Source organism: Callospermophilus lateralis, chromosome 6 (genome assembly GCF_048772815.1).
Source record: "Callospermophilus lateralis isolate mCalLat2 chromosome 6, mCalLat2.hap1, whole genome shotgun sequence".
NCBI lineage: Eukaryota > Metazoa > Chordata > Mammalia > Rodentia > Sciuridae > Callospermophilus > Callospermophilus lateralis.
In genome coordinates, this window is record NC_135310.1 from 48,672,998 (window position 1) to 48,691,606 (window position 18,609).

Below are 18,609 nucleotides of genomic sequence, written 5' to 3' on the forward strand. Positions count from 1 at the left end.
CAACTTTCTTTAAATTTTCATTGAGCTGTTCTACTTCAGAAAGATTTTGCCTTAAGTTGCCAATTTCAGCTTCCCGTTCTTTAAGCATGTCATCCTTACAATGACTGTTAGAGTCTTCATTCAGAGAACTTCGGTACTTACTCTTAAATCCAGACAGCTCATCTTCAATTTGTCTAATGGGATCCTTAAGCCCAAGGTTTTCCTGCTGGATGTTTAAACTATTTTTTTGTGACTGATTTAGCTGATCTACTAAATCTTCTACTTTACCTTCAAGCTTCTGCTTGGTTAAATGCAAATCAGTGAGGCTCTGTGCATTCCCAGTTAACTTCTCCTTCTGCACATGCAACTCTTGGGATATGTTCATTTGATCATCCTCAAGTTGATGAACTCTCTTTTTTTCATCATCTAGTTCTTGTTCCAACTTCTTGATGACAAGGTCTCCTTCATTTTGTTGTTTGGATAGCTCATCTTTTATCAAAATCATGTGCTTTGTAGCTTCCTGATTCGGATGATCCAGTTCTTCTAACTCAGCTATCAGCATTTTCTTTTCATTGATAGTCTCATTCAGTTCTTCCTCCTTTGCCTTCAAGTGAACTTGTAAGTCTAGTAATCGTACATTCAAATTCATGTCTGTTGAAGCTCTGTTTTTCATGACTTGATGGTCACAGCTCAATTTTGACAGTGACATCTGAAGTTCCTCTTTTTCTTGACTCAATGATGACTTCTCTTTTTCTAAAGCTTCAACATGCATTTTAAGTTTCAGATTGTCTTCAGCAAGACGGTTATCCTGGTTTAAGCCATTTAGTCTCATGATTTCCTTCTCAGCATCAGCCAGGGCTTGTTTTAGCCGGAACACTTCTTCCACTGCTGAACTCTGAGGAAGGATTTTTCCCTTTTGTGCCACAGTAGAACTCTGCTCCAAAACTGACATTTCATGCTGATGATCATCTATGTCTGGACTTTGGTTTGGTTGAAGAGTCTTGATAGCATTTTGTACTTTGCAGATTTCACTTGTGTCAGAATGATATTTTCCCTGAGCCTCAGCAATCTGCCTCGAGTGACCAACTTCAGGTTCATATCTTGCAACTTTAATTGACAATCTGCTTGTTTCCTGTCGTGATAAAATTATGTCACTAAAATCCATGTCATCATCACGAAAGGCTGAAAAATGACTACTGATCCCGGAACCGAATGGAGCCAGAGCAGTTGTTGTTGGTACGCCACCAGCTCCTGAAGGTACCCATTGAGCAGCTGCCTGTAGTTGAAACACTTGATTTTGCAGTACAATCTGTCTTGCTTTAAGATGGAGGCTGATCTCTACCTCTTTCTGTTGCAGTTGGTTTTGGTAACTTACAGACTGATGGTTTATTTGCAGCTCCGATGCTTCATGCTTTTCTTCCAGATCAGTACAATACTTTTTCAGTCTTTCATTCTCACATCTTAGTGTGGAATCAGTAGTTTCCATTTCCTTTTCCCAGCAATGATGTAATGCTGCTTCTGGGTCTCCGAAGTCATCCAGAAGTATTTCCCTGGTGAAGCTGGAGATATGGCCAGTGAGGGAAGCCAAGCTGCTCCCCACCTGACCCAAGAAGTGGCCCAAGCCTGAGACCAGGCCTCCAAACCAGGACGACATCGCCGCCACTTCAGTGATCCATCGGACCAGCTCCAAAAACCGCGTCCATCACCGTCCACTTCTCTGCCCCGAACGTCCTCCAGCGTTGCTAGGGTCAATTATGACCCAAGCGCTCAGAATTCCTCACAGCGCGAGGTTCCTGGGGCTCCACCAATACCAACCATCCCTCCCTGCCTCTAAACTCAGAAGCTGGTCCTGGGCTTTGACCGGGGGCTGGCAGCCAGTAGCACACTCACCCCCTGCAGGGCCTCTGCTTCTTCCCTGCACTTGCCTGTCAGCTATTGGCTCACAGGATTGGGCAGGGTTGGCTGGGAGGAGCTAGAGATACAGGAAAGTGTCCTAGTTTGAGTCCAAAGGCACTCCCACGAAGAATCAATGTTGTAGTTGAAATCCAAAGGTAGTTCACTGGACAGTTCCCTCTTGTCTGGGAGAGGTGGATTTTTTGTTGCTTTCAGTTGCATTCAGTTGACAAGGTGAGGTCTCGCTCCATTACAGAACGCAATCTATTTAATTAAAAGTCCCCGATTCAAAAGTAAATCTCACCCCAAAACACCAGAGTAATTACCAGAGTAATATTTGGCCAAATATGTGAGCATCATAGCTCAGATGGTTAATTTTATTTAACATATAAAATTAACCATCACAAAGTCTTAATCATTCTCAGAATTCAGATTATAATATGGATTAAATGTCACTAAAGAACCATCTTTACCCTTTCCAAAAATAATTTTTTGCTCTTAATCTATAAATTTTTGAGTTCATTTTAACATTATATGGTCCTTGTAAGTTCTGATTGAAGTTCATTTAAGTGCTCAAAAATTCCACTTCAGTTGCACTTAAGAAACTTTGTTTTTGAGCCAAAAGGTTGATGTTCACTTAACCTATTGTTGTTTATCAATGCCAAATATAATCCAGGTTTGAACAGTGCAGAGTGAAATAAAAAGTTGAGAAATTTTCTACTATGGAGGAACAATCCTAAATTTAAATCCCATACCTAAAGTTAAGGATCAGAAGGAGTTAAGATAAGGCCCTGCTTTCCAAGGTGTTTAAATTCCAACAAGTTAATGAAGGGGCAGTTTTGTAGAGTTGGGGACAAAGCAAAGAGATGAAGCACATGGGATGTAACAGGCATACCAATTGGGACCAAAGCAATTTTGGAGCTAAACTGACAGAATGCATTTATAAAACCTCTCTCACTTGCAAGAGTTGAAGAGTAAATGAGAACATAGTGTGTAGTTCTCACCTGATGGCTGGTGCAGAGAAAGTGGCCAACAAATAGAGCCTGCTGCCATTTTGTTCATATTTGCTTTTTGTTTTGTTTAGGATCATTTTCCTTATTACCCTTTAGAAGGGGTTTGGGTTTGCTCCCATTACTCTCTTCCCAGAGCCCATATTCAGGAGACTCTTTTCCTTGAGCTCTTCTTTCTATATGTGTATTCAGGGAGCAAATACTCAAGGTGGCAGAAATAAAATTTTAAAAAGGAAGAATTTTAGGAAAATTAATGGTTAAATAGATTCTAAGGATTATATTAATCACCTCATAATGTCTCTTGCCTTCAAGATAGAGCAAGTAGACATAATTCCTCAGATTGCTATCAGAAACTAGTGACTGCATTTGTGTCTTGTGCTAGAAAAGGAAATCTTCTTTGTCTTTCTTATTCATCTCCAAATGTGAGAGAGAAATCAGGCCTGTATTAGTCAATCTTTCTTCATAAAAGACTAATATAAAAATTTAAGCCCCTTTCAGCATCTGCTGAAGTTGAGAATCCACGCTATATCCCAGCTGTGTCTACTGTTGAAGAAGCCATCAACAATACCAAGTATCCTTTTCTCCCTTTTGACCATTCCTCCTGTGTGTGCGTGTGTGTGTGGGGGGTGTTTGTGTTTGGGTGTCGGTGTGTGTGTGTGCGTTTCAGAAGCCACTACATAAAAAAAAAAAAAAAATAAAGATGTTGTGTCCAATAAAGGCTAAATAATAAATATTTTTTTAAAAAAGAATTTAAATTGTCCATAAATGTTATACAAACTGTGAAATTAGATGCTTTCGCATCTAGTGACTTTTATAACTAGGACAGAGAATTAAATGTAGTTCTGCTGTGTATAAAATGATCAAAATAAATCACCAATATCATAAAGAAAGTTAAGTCTTGCCTATGTGGAAGCGATTGTTAAAGTCATGAGCATGGAGGATTTCACTGAGAAAAGAAAACACAGGGAGGAAAAGGAAGCTTCAGTTTTTCAATTGCTTATTATGTTTCAGCATTGGTTTGTTCTTTCCTAGACAGTATTTTATTTATTTAGTATAAAAATTTGGGGGAAATATCTAGTAGAAGAACTGGAAGAAAAAAAAAAGAGGAGAAGGATTTGAAGAAGAAAGAACATGAGAGGAGAAATGGATAAAGAAAAATCGTGATATTGTTTGTGATTAAGGCAAAAGGAAAGAGGGTGGGGGCAAAGATTGGTGTACATGGTCAGATGCTGCATGAGGGGCACATTGAGGATGAAACCTGAGGAAGTTGGTTATTGATGATCTTTGTGGTTCATGGGGAGTGAAAGTGGGATTTCAAGGTAGTCAGGATGAGCTGCTCAAAGGTTCAAGTCAGCATTCAACAAAGATAGTGCCTTTTCCTTCATAAACCCTTCACGCTACAGAACAAGACCTACTTCCCCTCATACTTTATCTCTTGTAACTTTCTCCTTGTGGTCTTCTGTCTCATTTTCTTCCATGTTTCTCTCTCTGAAAAAGAGGACCCTTGGATCCTGGATCCTCATTAAGCACATATTTATAAAATCCATTCATATATTGAATGCTGAAAAGGGAACAATGAAGTATTTTCCTTTCTAGTAGTTCTGAATATTTTCTTTATGTCAGAGACTCTTCCCTTTTATATATGTATAAATTGGTGATTTTGAAAAAAAAAATCTGTCATTTAAATTTAATCTGTGAAAAATCACTAGTTCAAGACAAGTGTTAATTCTTACCTTGAGAGTTTTTGTTGATGTACATTAAGGTAGTCAGTAATTGATATATGGTTGGGTTATCTCCTGTTTTGCATTGATTTCATGGGTTTATCATGGAACTTTTTCTTAGGCAGATATACTTTATACTGATGCATTACATTTTCTTTGATTTTTCTTTCCTAATATTTATAATCTAGTGGGTGCTAGGTTTTTATATCATTTCTTTCTTGCTTCTATTGCCAAACTGCTTATTAAAATACAGGCTAAATGAAAATAATGTTATAATAAGAGTGGAATGAGTCTATTGCTTTTCTGAAAATCTTTCTAAGTTGTTCTCTTGGTTTCTGTTTCAATTTACAGCCACAGAAACTAAACAAACAACACCCCTCTAGGGAAGACAGGAATGTAACACACACAATGCTTATGGCCCTGTGAGACAGATTTAGATTATTAGGCAGGTGAAGAAAGATCTTAAAGGGAAAGGTTGATTTTTTCCCATTTCTGTCTTGCACAGTAAGACAATGACAGCTCTTTGTGTGATTTTATAGTGTACAAATGTTCCAGTAGAGTAGTCACTGATTTAATCAATCATCCAGATGTTTAATCAAACATTCAGATATTTTTGTCAACTCTATGTGAAATAATTTAATGCCCCAAAGTGACTTGTTATTATAATGTATAGAAGAATTGAACTATGGAAAGTATTGAATAGAACCCTTCCATACAACCTGAACAAAGAAATAGAAACTAACACACACCCATCAATTCTTATGGTCATGCTTATTTACAGTGATAATTTGAACTCAACAAAATTTGTTTTGTTCACAGAATCTAAGGCTTTAGTATAAGGTGATATTTTGAATATTTCTTCAGTTGTATAAATTCGAAAAATAATGTGAATTAGTAATTATATTTTATGTCTGTCTTACTGTAAATCAAGTTCAAAGCATGAAATGTCACTTTAATTTTTATAAAACAAATTACTTGTAAAACTTGTAAAAATATTAATAGTATTTCTTAGGTCAACAAATGTTGCACACAATACAGGATAGTAGTGCAAAGAATATGGAGGTCTTAGAAACAAACCATCTAGTTTTGAATCTTAACTAAGTTATTATTCATAACTTGATCTTGGGTAGATTTCTTGACTTTCCTAATCTGAAGTTAATTCATCTGTAGAGCTCAGTGTCATTGTAAAAATTAACTATAGTGAATATAAAATGCCTGGCACTTTATAGCTTGTAGCTCTTATGCTTTTTCTAAGTTCTCACAATAGGAACAGTGCTTTAAAATCATGTGTTCTATTTATCTGGAAAATAAGCCTCATAGTGTTCCTTTGCTCTCCTAAAGTATACATAGAATGTGCAACTCTATAGGGCCAATATTATTACCTTACTCCAAAAGTATACTTTTAACACTGACAAGGTTCTTGGTATTATCTCAGCAAAGGAATTCATGAGGAACAAACAGACATAAGTTCTGTCCAATTAGAAAACTAATTTAGAAGAAAGAATAAATAAGTGAATAACTAGATGAATAAGTACATATTTTAAGATATACTCTACTCAAAATGTACAATTATTGCAAGAAAGCAGAACTGAAATGCTTGCTTTGCAATAGATTATCCAAAAAGAGTCTGAGTAAATGAAATATCATCTGTTTCTTGCAGCATTAAGTATGCTTAGCAGGTAAATTATGAAGAAATTTACAGTTCTAGGCAAAGAAAACTGATGTGTGAACTGTATCAGGAAAGAGTTTTTTCTGCATTGACAAACTGAAACAAGACGGGTGGATTGGAACGTCAGAATAAGGGGAGGCAGATCTGAGATCCCAGTGGAGGCTGGGGGAGTGGAAAAGACAAGGCATCAAAGGCATTTAGAGTAGCTCAGGTTTAATTTTTTTTTTATTTCTGGTATATAGGATTGAACCTAGGGCCATTAAACACTGAGTCACATTCACAACCCTTTTTTAACTTTTTCTTTTGAGACAGGGTCTTTCTAACTTGTATAAAGACTCACAAAATCGCTGAGGCTTTCTTTGAACTCCTGATGATCCTGTCTCTAAATAAAATACCAAACAGTGAGATCCTGTCTCTAAATAAAATACCAAACAGGGCTGGGGATGTGGGACCAGAGTCCCTGATTCAATCCCTAATAGCCACTCCCCCCCCCCAATAAAAGACTTCTGCTCTCTTATCTATTATGTAAATGCTTAGTATAGTGACATAAATGTTATCTGTTGTTGTTTAAACAGTATAAAGGATACATAAATTTTGGCTTCTATCTCAGAGCTGAGAGTGTTAATCTGTAATTCAAATAGAGATGTTTACAAAAGACAGTGAGGGGCACTTGCAGTTCGTGGCCCAGGTGGCTTTACAGAAAAATGAATTGGATCATGAGTTCTAACCTCATCAGTGCATTAATCCACTAATGGGTTCATAATTTGACAGGATAATTGGGATTTGGTAAAAACTGTGGGCAGTAAGGCCTGGTTGGAAGGTAGATCATTGGAGTTGATTCCCTAGAAGGGAACATCTCATTCCTCAGTTCTTCCTTTTCCTCACCATTTTTTCTGATCTCCATGAGATTAGCAGCTCTGTTTTGAAGCCAGTCTCCCTGGCTTATTGATGGCCATCTTCTCCTGGTGTCTTTAAATGGTCTTTCCCTTATACACATTTAGGTCCAAATTTCACCTTATAAGGATTCCAATCCTATCAAATTAGGACTTATGGTAATCACACGTTTTATTTTAATCCTCTCTTTATAATGTTCTCCCCAAATACAGATACCTTCTGAGGCACTGGGGATTAGAACTCCAACATATCTTCTATGACCTTTATAAAGTGACAGCCAAAGTAAGAAACAGAATTATGGCTAGCAAAGTGCTCCTCCTATCCAGGGCCTCCAAAGCTGAATTGAAAGAAGAAAGTCAAATTCTGACAAATCTCATTAGTATCACATAATCAGTAGAGAGATAAGCAATCAGGACTAAGTCATGATGGTATCCTGAAGAGTGTTATTAGTGACTGGGTTGTGTGCTCTCAGCAAATGCAGCAGAGTTGCCTGAGCTCACTATTTTACAAAGCTTCAATCAAAATTGAGAAAATAATCCCAAACCAACTGCCATAGGACAAATGGTACAACTCCAACTTGACATAAGACAAAAATCTCAAGTCAGGAAATAAGGAACAGGGCCACTCAACATAGGGTATATTCAAGACTTAACAAGTTCATGACTTGTCTGGGTTTTGCCCACAAAGAGGCTCTGAAATGTAACTTGAAACACCATATCATGGCTCTAAAATTTATCTCAGAAGTAGAAAGATATCAGATATGGTAATTAAAGGCAAATTACGACCACATATTCTCTAAATAAGATCCAGTGAGAGGTCTATTCAAAGCTGCTTCTATGAAGCATAAGCTAAATGAAGGAACTATATGCATACATTTGTAAACACACACACACACACACACACTACATCAAAAGAAAAGCAAAAAAAAAAAAAAAAAAAAAAAAAGCCAGAGATCATGATATGTAAAAGCTAGATGAAGAATTTGTTTTAGGAAAAACAAATGATCAAACCTAGTGAAATATCATTCCCCAGAATTGTGCTACAAAAGAATTTAATAAGGACATAAATTTAATAAGAGCTCAAAATTAAGACAAACAATCAAATTAAATTAAAAAAAAAAAGAAACTCCAGGGCAGAGAAGCAGAGTCTAAATGCCACATTCAATCCAATAAATAAATTACAAAAATCAGGCCATAGACAAACAAGAAGGCATGAAATTATCAAGTGCATGTGAATAAAATGGATTGAGTATCCAATGATATAAGTACATCTATCACTGGATATTTTGTCAGGAATGCACCATAAATAAAATATACTTTCTAATAGCCTTTGAGATACCATATGGCATCAACATTCTACAAGGTAGAATTCCAATACAACCAGAAAATGTGCTTTGAAGGTATCAATTGAATGAATTGCATCTGTAAGTATTCATATAGTACAGCCAGTACCAGAAAAGTACTATCTTAGAATTTGATTCTTGTACCAAATTATGGGTTTACAAACACATCAAACATGGGGGTTATAAACCAGCAATTTTAGAGCAGTCATCATACCAATCTTTTTTTTCCATAATTTCTTTTGGTTTGAGCTAATTTGTGATGAGTCATGGAGTGAAAAACTTCTAACAATGAAAGCTTTAAGAACTCAAGAAGGGGGTTGAGGTTGTAGCTCAGTGGTAGAGTAGATATGAGCCACTGGGTTTGATCCTCAGCACCATAAAGTAAATAAATAAATAACCTTGTTGTGTCCATCTACAACTAAAAACTTATTTATTTTTTTATTTTTTTAAGAGAGAGAGAGAGAGAGAGAGAGAGAGAGAGAGAGAGAGAATTTTTTAATATTTTTATTTTTTAGATCTCGGCAGACACAACATCTTTGTTTGTATGTGGTGCTGAGGATCGAACCCGGGCCACACGCATGCCAGATGAGCGCGCTACCGCTTGAGCCACATTCCCAGCCCGCTAAAAACTTTTTAAAAACTCAAAATTATTTATAAACTCAAGATGGGGGACTTTTTCAAGATAGGAGAATAGAGGGGGTTGCTTTCCTGGTTGCTTCTTGGTGTTAAACCAAGAAAGCAAATAGGCAGCTTCACAGGAAGGTAGATTAAAAAAAAAAAAAAAGAGGGGGGACTTTACTGGGAATTAAAACTGGATATTCAAAGCAAATGGGAACTCAGCAGGTTGTCTATAATAAAATAAGGGAGAAATTCCCAGTGACATCACCAGCAGCAGCACCAACCAAAGTGGTACCCCAGTGAGCAAAGTGGAAGGGTAGGGAATTAAAGGAATCCACATTTTTAGGAGCCTGAGGCATGCTTGGGTATGGAGAGATCAGAGATAAAAGACATTGTCTGACTAAACTGAAAGGCATGCTGCACATCGTTTTGTTGGAAAGAAGCCACATCTCTCCCAGGTGGACATGGAGTACAGATGAAGGAAATATTTTGTATCTGCTTCACTGAGTTCAGCAGCTGTCAGAGCCAATTCCTGGAAAACTAGAGCTTAACTGAAATTGCAGTTCTGAGAAACCAATGCTGCACAGCATAGAGTGTGCCTAAGTGACCAGGAGAAAATCAAACGTGAATAGAAGTTTACACAGGGGAATGCAGGTCATGGAAACCCACCTGGCTCCCCTCTCCCTCAAGACTGGTGGCTTGCAGGACCAGCTAGGAGAGAAGCACCCAGCCAGGAATTTGAAAGGGCAGGGACAGGAGTGATTTATTGAAGAGTGACCAGGAAACAAAGGGTCTGCAGGTGACAGAGTAAACTAAGGATTGACTCTTCCACTGCATGAGTGGAACCCAGGAGAGATCCTGGGGTGCAGTGTTCCAGCACGGACTGACAACTTCTTGGCCCTGGAGATGTATAGATTTAAAACTTTCAGACCAATTGTCAATCAAGAAGAAACCAGAGCCTACCCAAGACTAAACCTCATCTCCAGTAGCTCTGCCTATGGGATTTTCTCTCACAGAATATTCCAATGACCCCATCCTGAGGGTAGAGCAGACATCACACTCCATCCCACCCCACCAATCACTGCTGAGAAGGGAAGATCAGAATCAACTCCAACAGAATCAATTCTATAAATTTTCATCATTTTTTTCTATTTCTTTTCTTTTAATTTTATTTATTTTTTATCTTTTTTCTTTCTTTCTTTCTCTTTAATTGTGACCTGAACAGTTTATGGACATTTATACATATTCATGTTTGTTTCTTCTTTCTTATCTCTAGAATTTTTTGAAGGTAGTTATTTTTCATTGATCAATATTTTAAGGAGTAGGATGTTTTATTAGTATATTGTGGTTTTGTTTTGTATTCTTTTATTTTTATTTAAAAAATTTTTATTTTACATATTTTTCTCTCACTTATCTGTTTCCCTTGATTCTATTTTTCTCTTTTTATCTGCTAACAGCCAATATTTATTGCTCTATCATTCACTCTCCCAATAATATTTTATTTATATTTGTATCCCACCTATAATCAACACATCCTCAATCACTCATAGTTTGCTCCCTGTTAACCACTCAAAATGGTAAACCCATTTGCAATCTTACTGTTTTTACTGTGGATAATAATTGTTAATGTCATTTCTATTTATTGTGATGACTAACATTGTAGATGTCATAGTAGGAACTATTTGGTTTAATGCCGTATATTGTTTACATTGGTTGTTGTTATTATTTGTCTCCCACTAAGCAGTGACATACTGCAATCCTTCAGGGATACTATACTCCCACAGGATTGAAATTCTGCTGCCTCAAAACCACACTGTTAGAGTGGACTTCAAACGAAAGTTAATAGGAGGGACAAAGAAGGTCACTTCAAACTGCTTAAGGGAAAGATGCATCAACAAGACATAACATTTGTAAATATTTATGCCCAAACAATGAAGCATCTATGTATATCAAACAAACTTCTCAATTTCAAGAATCAAATAGACCATAACACAATAGTACTGGGTGACTTTAGCACATCTCTCCCAAACCCAGATAGATCCTCCAAACAAAAACTAAATAAAGAAGCTATAGAACTAAAAAATACAATTACTAATTTAAACTTAACAAACATACATAGAATATTTCATTCATCAGTGACTAAATACACTTTCTTCTCAGTAGCACATGGATCCTTCTTTAAAATAGAGCACATCGTAGGCTAAAAAGCAACTCTTAGAAAAATACAAAAAAATAGAAATAATGCTTTGCATTCTGTCAGATTATGATGGAATAAAATTAGAAATCAATGAGAAAATAAAAAATGGAGAGTCTCACACAACCCTGGAGACTAAATAACATGCTATTAAATGACCAATGTTCATCTGAAGAAATGAGGGATGAAATTTAAAAAATGCTTAGAGGCAAATGAGAATAGTGTCACACATATGAAATCTCTGGGACACTATGAAGGCAGTTCTAGAAGAAAGTTTATTACATTGAGTTCACTCATTAAAAGAATAGAAACTCAACAAATAAATAACCTAACATTACATCTCAAGGCCCTAGAAAAAGAAAAACAAATTAACACCAAAGCAGTAGAATACAGGAAAACTTAAAATCACAGTTGAAATCAATAAAATTGAAAGAAGAAAATTTTAAAAATCAACAAAACAAAAAGTTGGTTCTTTGAAAAAATACATAAAACCCTTAGACAACCTAACCAAGAGAAAGAGGAAAAGGCCCAAATTCCATGATGAAAATGGAAATATCACAATGGATTATCAGAAAATATTTTGAAAACTTATAATCTAATGAAATAGAAAAATTTAAAGACAACAAATTTCTAAAGACGTATGACCTACCAAAATTGAATCTGAAGGATACAGAAAATTTAATCAGATCAATTTCAAGTAAAGAAATTGAAAATGCTATCAAAAACCTACCAAAAAAGAAAAGCCTAGGATAAGATGAATTCTCCGAATCTGTAGATTTTTTTTCTTTTAAAGAAGAACTAACATCAATCCTCAAATTATTCCATGAACTAGAGAAGAAGGAAAGATTGCCAAACTCATTCTATGAATTTACTATCACCCTAACACCAAAACCAGACAAAGACACATCAAGGAAAGAAAACTTCAAACCAATATCCTGATGAACATAGATGCCAAAATTCTTAATAAAATATGGGCAAATCACACACAAAAAAATATTAAATAGATAGTGCACCATGATTAAGTGAGTTTCATTCTGGGGATGCAATTTTGTTATTTATATGGAAATCAATAAATGTAATTCACCATATTGAAGAATAACATGATTATCTCAATAGATGCAGAAAAAAATTTTGACAAAATTTAGGATTCATTCATGCTCAAAACACTAGAAAAACTAGGGATAGTAAGAACATACTTCACAAATGCTATGTAGATGGAAACCAAAGTCGATATCATTCTAAATGGAGAAAATTGAAAGCATTCCCCCCACATGGAACCAGACATGGAAGCCCACTTTCACCACTTCTATTCAACTTAGTCCTTGAAACTCTAGCAAGAGCAATCAGACAGATGAAAGAAATTACAGGGATATAAATAGAAAAAAAAGAACTCAAACTTTCCCTAGTGCCGAGGACATAATTCTATATTAAGAAGAAACAAAAAACTCTACCAGAAAACTTCTAGAATTCACAAATGAATTCAGAAAATTATCAGGATATAAAATAAATACCCATAAATCAACTGTGTTTCTATACATCAATGATGAATCACCTGAATGAGAAATTAGGAAAACTACTTCATTCAAAATATCCTCCAAAAAAAAAAAAAATACTTGGGAATCAGTCTAACAAAAGAGGTGAAAGACCCTTATAATAAAATCTACAGCACACTAAAGAAAGAAATTAAAGAAGATCTTAGAAAATGAAAAGATCTCTCATGTTCTTGGGTAAGCAGAATTAATATTGTGAAAATAGCCATACACAAAAAGTGTTATTCAGATTTAATGAAATTCCTATTAAAATTCGAATGACATTATTTATAGAAATAGCAAAGCAGGCATGAAATTCATTTGGAAAAAATAAGAGGCTCAGAATAGCCAAAGCAATCATTAGCAAGAAAAGTGAAGCAGGAGGCATCACAACACCAGGCCTTAAAATGAACAAACAAACAAAAAACAACAACAAAAATTCTACATAGCATTGGTAAAAAAACAAACATGGACACAATAGAACAGAATAGAAGAAACAGAGACAAACCCAAATAAGTAGAGTTATCTCGTACTGGACAAAGGTGCCATAAACATACATTGGAGGAAAAAATGGCCTCTTTGACAAGTGATGCTAGGAAAACTGGAAATACATATGTAGCAAAATTAAATCACACCCCCCCCTCATTCTTCACAAAACTCAACTCAATGTGGATCATGGACCTAGGCATTATACCAGAGATCTTGTGCCTACTAGATGTAGGCCAAATCTCCATCATATCAGCTTAGGAACCAAATTCCTCAACAAAACTCCTAAAACACAAGGAGTAAAATAAAGAATCAATAATTGGTATGGTATCAAACTAAATGACAGAAATACAATAAAAACTACATTGAGATTTCATTTCACTCCAGTCAGAATGGCAATTATCAAGTATACAAGTAATGATAAATGTTGGAAATAAGCATGTTGAGGAAAAGGTTCACCCATATATTGCTGATGGGTGTGCAACCACTCTGGAGAGCAGTCTAGAGATTCTTCAGAAAACTTGGAATGAAACCACCATTTGACCCAGTTTTCCCACTCTTTGGTTTATACACAAAGGACTTAAAATCAACATACTAGAGGGCCATGGCCACATCAATGTTTATTGTGAATTGACCTACTATGAGCAGAGCTATCAACCAATCTAGCTGCACTTCCACAGATTAATTGATAATGAAAATGTATATATGTACATAGGGAATATTACTCAGCCATAAAAAAGAATGATTATGACTTTTGCTGGTTAAAGGATGGTTCTGGAAACTATCATGCTGTAAGTAATAATTATAAAGAGGAGACAGAGACAAGGTGCAGAGGCAGGGAAGGTAGCAGAGTGGCTCTTTGTTCAAGAGACCACATTTATTTATACCAGTAGGTTACATTAGGTCATTAGTACCATAACTACATTATTGTTTAGAGTAGCAGTAAGGTTGCTTATACTGCAGTTACATTTCACAGTTACAATATTCAAGGTTAGGAGCTTTGTGCAGTTCTCCAGAAAGTCCATTGTCTGAAGTTACTGTTAGGTAGGCAGATCCAGGAGCACCAGGACTTGATAAAACATTATAATTATCTATCAAACAAGTTTCTTTATTCCCAGGAGCTATGTGCCTGCAATCAAGATCCAGGCTTGATGAGACACTAACACAGAGGCTTCTCAGGGCATTGCATACCAGCTAGACCTTGTACATGTATTAGCTATATTACTGGATCCCAAGAGAGATTGCATGGCTTTCTAAGGGTGAGAAACAGGGTACCTATAATCTCCTGGGAGTTTGCTCATCAAGCAAACACTCCCCTGTACATTTCCACAGTCAGAATCCTTTCATGTCCCCCTTCTTGTTTTTTAAGGCCTTTCAGATGAATAATAATTGTTTGTCTTTTTGTTAATGTCAGCAGGGGCAAAAAAAATAGGGTAAACATTGGCAACATCAAGCACAACGTAATAATCCCAATATTAATAAACATGTACCTATGAATAATTGTTTGACCCAAGTAAAGTTGGATAAACAAGAAATTAGCCAATCCAATAAATCTAAACCTCCATTGTCTTCTTGAGCCTTTTAAATGATATCTTTAAGGTAGTCTAACTCCTTTGCGATACAGTTACTATTATCACTTAAATTGAAGCAACACATTATTAAGCTCCTGACATCCTTTATGATGTAATAGCAACAAATAATCAATTGTGGCCCGATTATCAAGAAGAGTTTGATGATGTTGTTTTTGTTCTACATTAAGCATATCAATTGTCATAGAGGTATGATTTATATGTTTTTACAATAGCACAGGCCAGTTTTATAGTGGTTTTGTAAGTCCTGAGAGCTGGGGGGGGGGTGTGACGAACAATTTGTGTACATTGATACAGCAGGAGTGGGAGCCGTTTATTGTAGGACAGGAGGGGTATATATACATTGCACACAGCTTATCTTAATTAACATAAACTAGATACAGCAGTCAACCAATAAGGAATCTCCACACTTAATGGCTCGCTGGCGTTACTTCACAAACCACTCCCTCTGGCATTTTGCCAAGTGCCATTCAGACTTGTTTACAGACTCTAACAGCACCACATAAAATTAAACAAATAAAATAAATTTAGAGTCTGTAATAACATTTAAAATAGTAGAAAATAGTCTTGGCACTAAGATAATGGCAACTAATTCCTCTCACTGTGGAGAGATGTAGGGTATAGTAGTCCATTTATCATTAATAAGAACAGATATTACTCCTCTTTATTTATTTTTATCTGTATACACCTTAAATCCATTTATAAGAGGAATGGTAGAAATTAGGAGGCTATAATTAAGAAACCTGATATGAGGCAAGTGAAAATCAATTGGTGTTAAAATATCTGTTTATATAACTTGATAGTAGAGGAAATCTGTAAGTATAGAGATATGGAAGTTTTTTCATAACTAAGGTGTAAAATATGAATGTCCAAGTCGGGTAAAGATAAAGTTTTAGTATGATTATCAGTAATTAATTGAGCATACATGTCAGCAAAAGGCAAAATATCATAGCCTGAAAAAATGAGGACAATATAATTATTTTAACATATTTTTTTATTATAATTATCAAATGTTGTTGTTAAAACATAGGTGTTTTACCAATAACTATCAATGACAATGACACATTAGATATTGAAAGTTGATCCATCATTATTTTTGATAATCCTTATTAATTTTCTGTAAACTCTGTTTTAATATTCATTTTTTTTAGTTATTGGCGGACACAACATCTTTGTATGTGGTGCTGAGGATCGAACCCGGGCCGCACGCATGCCAGGTGAGCGTGCTACCACTTGAGCCACATCCCCAGCCCCCTGTAAAGTCTGTTTTAAAGAAGGAGTTAAATAAAGAAAGGAGTCAGTGTCTTTTTTTTAACAACTGGAAAAAATAAGAGAACAGTTTGGCATCAGCTGTAATTTTTAATTTATATATTTAAGAAACTATACTTACAAAGGTTAATTTCTCTTATGTTAAATTTAATTTACTTACTTTAATTATAACAAAAACATAAGACAAACATGATTTATACTATTAATCATCTTTGTTGAAGAAAAATTTTACGCATAATGAATATTATATTATATTATATTATATTATATTATATTATATATTAGAAATTAAGACGTTATTGTTTGGTCACCTAGAAAAACTCATAAGCCAGAACCTTAAAGACATCTATATTTTTATTTGATTACTTGATTTGAATTAAGTTATTTGGATCCATTTTTTTAATTTAAATTTTAATTGATGAACCACGTATTTGTTTAAGTGTCAATTTAATATCAAGTACATAATATAGAGATTTAAAACAGGCCTGTACAATTGGAAATGTCAGGTATAGAACCTAAGTCCATAGGCAGATATATGTCCTTGATGATTATCATATTCATTCCCAATATAACCATGTTTTTATCTTTTTAGGATTTATTAAAAGAAATTTTGAATGTATTTGAGAATTAACTCCAGAGAAATTGGCCTTTGGATAAAGACAGAATGTAAAAACCTTTATAGTTAGTTAAAACAAGACTGATCAGAAAAATACATCAACTTATATAGAATATTTAAAAATTTACATCGCTGAAATACTAACTTTTTATCAGGTCAGAGTGCACTTTTGGCTCAGATAAGAGCCAGGTGAAAGCCTGTGAAATTTTTTTTTTTTTTTATTGGTTGTTGAAAACATTACAAAGCTCATGACATATCATCTTCCATACATTTGATTCAAGTGGGTTATGAACTCCCATTTTTTACCCCAAATGCAAGTTGCAGAATCACATCGGTTACACATCCACATTTTTACATAATACCATATTAATGACTAAACTTTTTTTCAAAAAGAAGCTTATACTTTTAGAATGTTTCTATTTTTCTCTGTGTTATAACATTAGGAACTAGTTAAGAAAGCTGGCTGAAAAAAAGGTAAGATAGCTAGCCAAGCAGTTTGGATTTAAAAGAGATGCTTTTTTTCTTTTGTTTTAACTGTTTTTCATAAGGTAAATCTTGTAGGTCCTGTAATTTATATTTTAAATATAAGGCTAGGAAAATTAGAGATCCAGCAGATCTCTAAGTAAAACTGTTGTAACCATTTTTTCTTTTCTTTTATAATTTTCTTAAAGCTTGGTGTTGTAGTTTATATACTTTGTGGCGAGTTATTTTTTCTTTTTTCTTTTTGTTTTAAATCTTGTAAATCTTGTAACAGTTTCCACATATGGTTGGTTATAAGTAATGATTTGTTGTGGACTGGAAAGGATAGAGCATGGTAGCCACAGGGAGCTTTTGGATACTTGTTTATTTTTACTTCCTTTGCCCCAAACCATGGTGGCCTCTTGAGGCTATGCATAAAGCCATACCATAAAATTATTTATTACCATGACATTAGTATTTGTGTCTGATAACCCTTGACTGCTCACTTAAAGAGTTAAGTTAGGTCTACTTACAGTAACTGATAAAAATGCTTCAATGACAGTAGAGTCAAACCTTATATTTTTCCTTTCATTTAAACATTTTAACTCTTTGAATACAGCAAAAGGGAGCTGTTCATATTTAGGTTTATTAACAGAATTTATCTTTATGAGACTTCCCCTCCTCCACAGGTTGTCCTGGGATCCAGCCGGGAGCAGCACAGTTGCTATAGCAGACCACAGAGGCAATGGCAGTGAATTAATTAGAGGCCTCTTATGTATGGGAGGCTCCAGGACAAAGAGTTGTTGCCAGGGCTATGTCAATTCTGTTGGAGGAGCAGTGAGGGATTTAAAGGTGCCACATAACCAGGCACAGAAGGAGAAGAGCAGGCAGGTTGAGAAATAGAGGTTTTATCAAGCACATCTAAAAAGAAACCAAGTTTGAAGCATAGGTATAGAAGTTTGTGGCTTCTCGTGAAGTGTTTCACCTATTTTGTCCTGGTCCTTTAAATTTAGTTTCCCACTTTCTGGATAAAAAGACAAGAGCTTATCTCTGTCAGCAAGGCAGTAAGATCAACATTATTTATGGTATGTCCAGCCTTGCAAATAGGAGAGAAAGCTCAACCTGATGATGTCCTTGAGTGTCAGATAGAGATGGAGAATTACCCATAGCCTACTGATTAGCGGTTAGTACTAGCCGATGAAAGAGATGCATGTCAGAAGCCTGTTCCAGGCATGAGTAAGCTACTCCCTTCCCTGTTGCCTGTCAAGGTCAAAAAGGGTCTCTATTAAGGCAGATTCTGCTGTCCCAAACTCTCTGTGGATTGAGAGGATTTGGGGGGAG

At 35.4% G+C, this 18,609-nt stretch overlaps 1 protein-coding gene across 1 annotated transcript in view; it reads left to right on the plus strand.

Moving 5' to 3' along the window:
• The window catches only part of LOC143401854 (uncharacterized), a 99,731-nt gene extending 92,284 nt beyond the window's left edge, over positions 1 to 7,447 (plus strand). The window contains exon 8 of the mRNA XM_077109726.1: positions 7,379 to 7,447. The gene's annotated coding sequence lies outside the window, so the exon portion shown is untranslated. The remainder of the gene's footprint in view (positions 1 to 7,378) is intronic.
• The last annotated feature ends 11,162 nt before the right edge of the window (positions 7,448 to 18,609 follow it).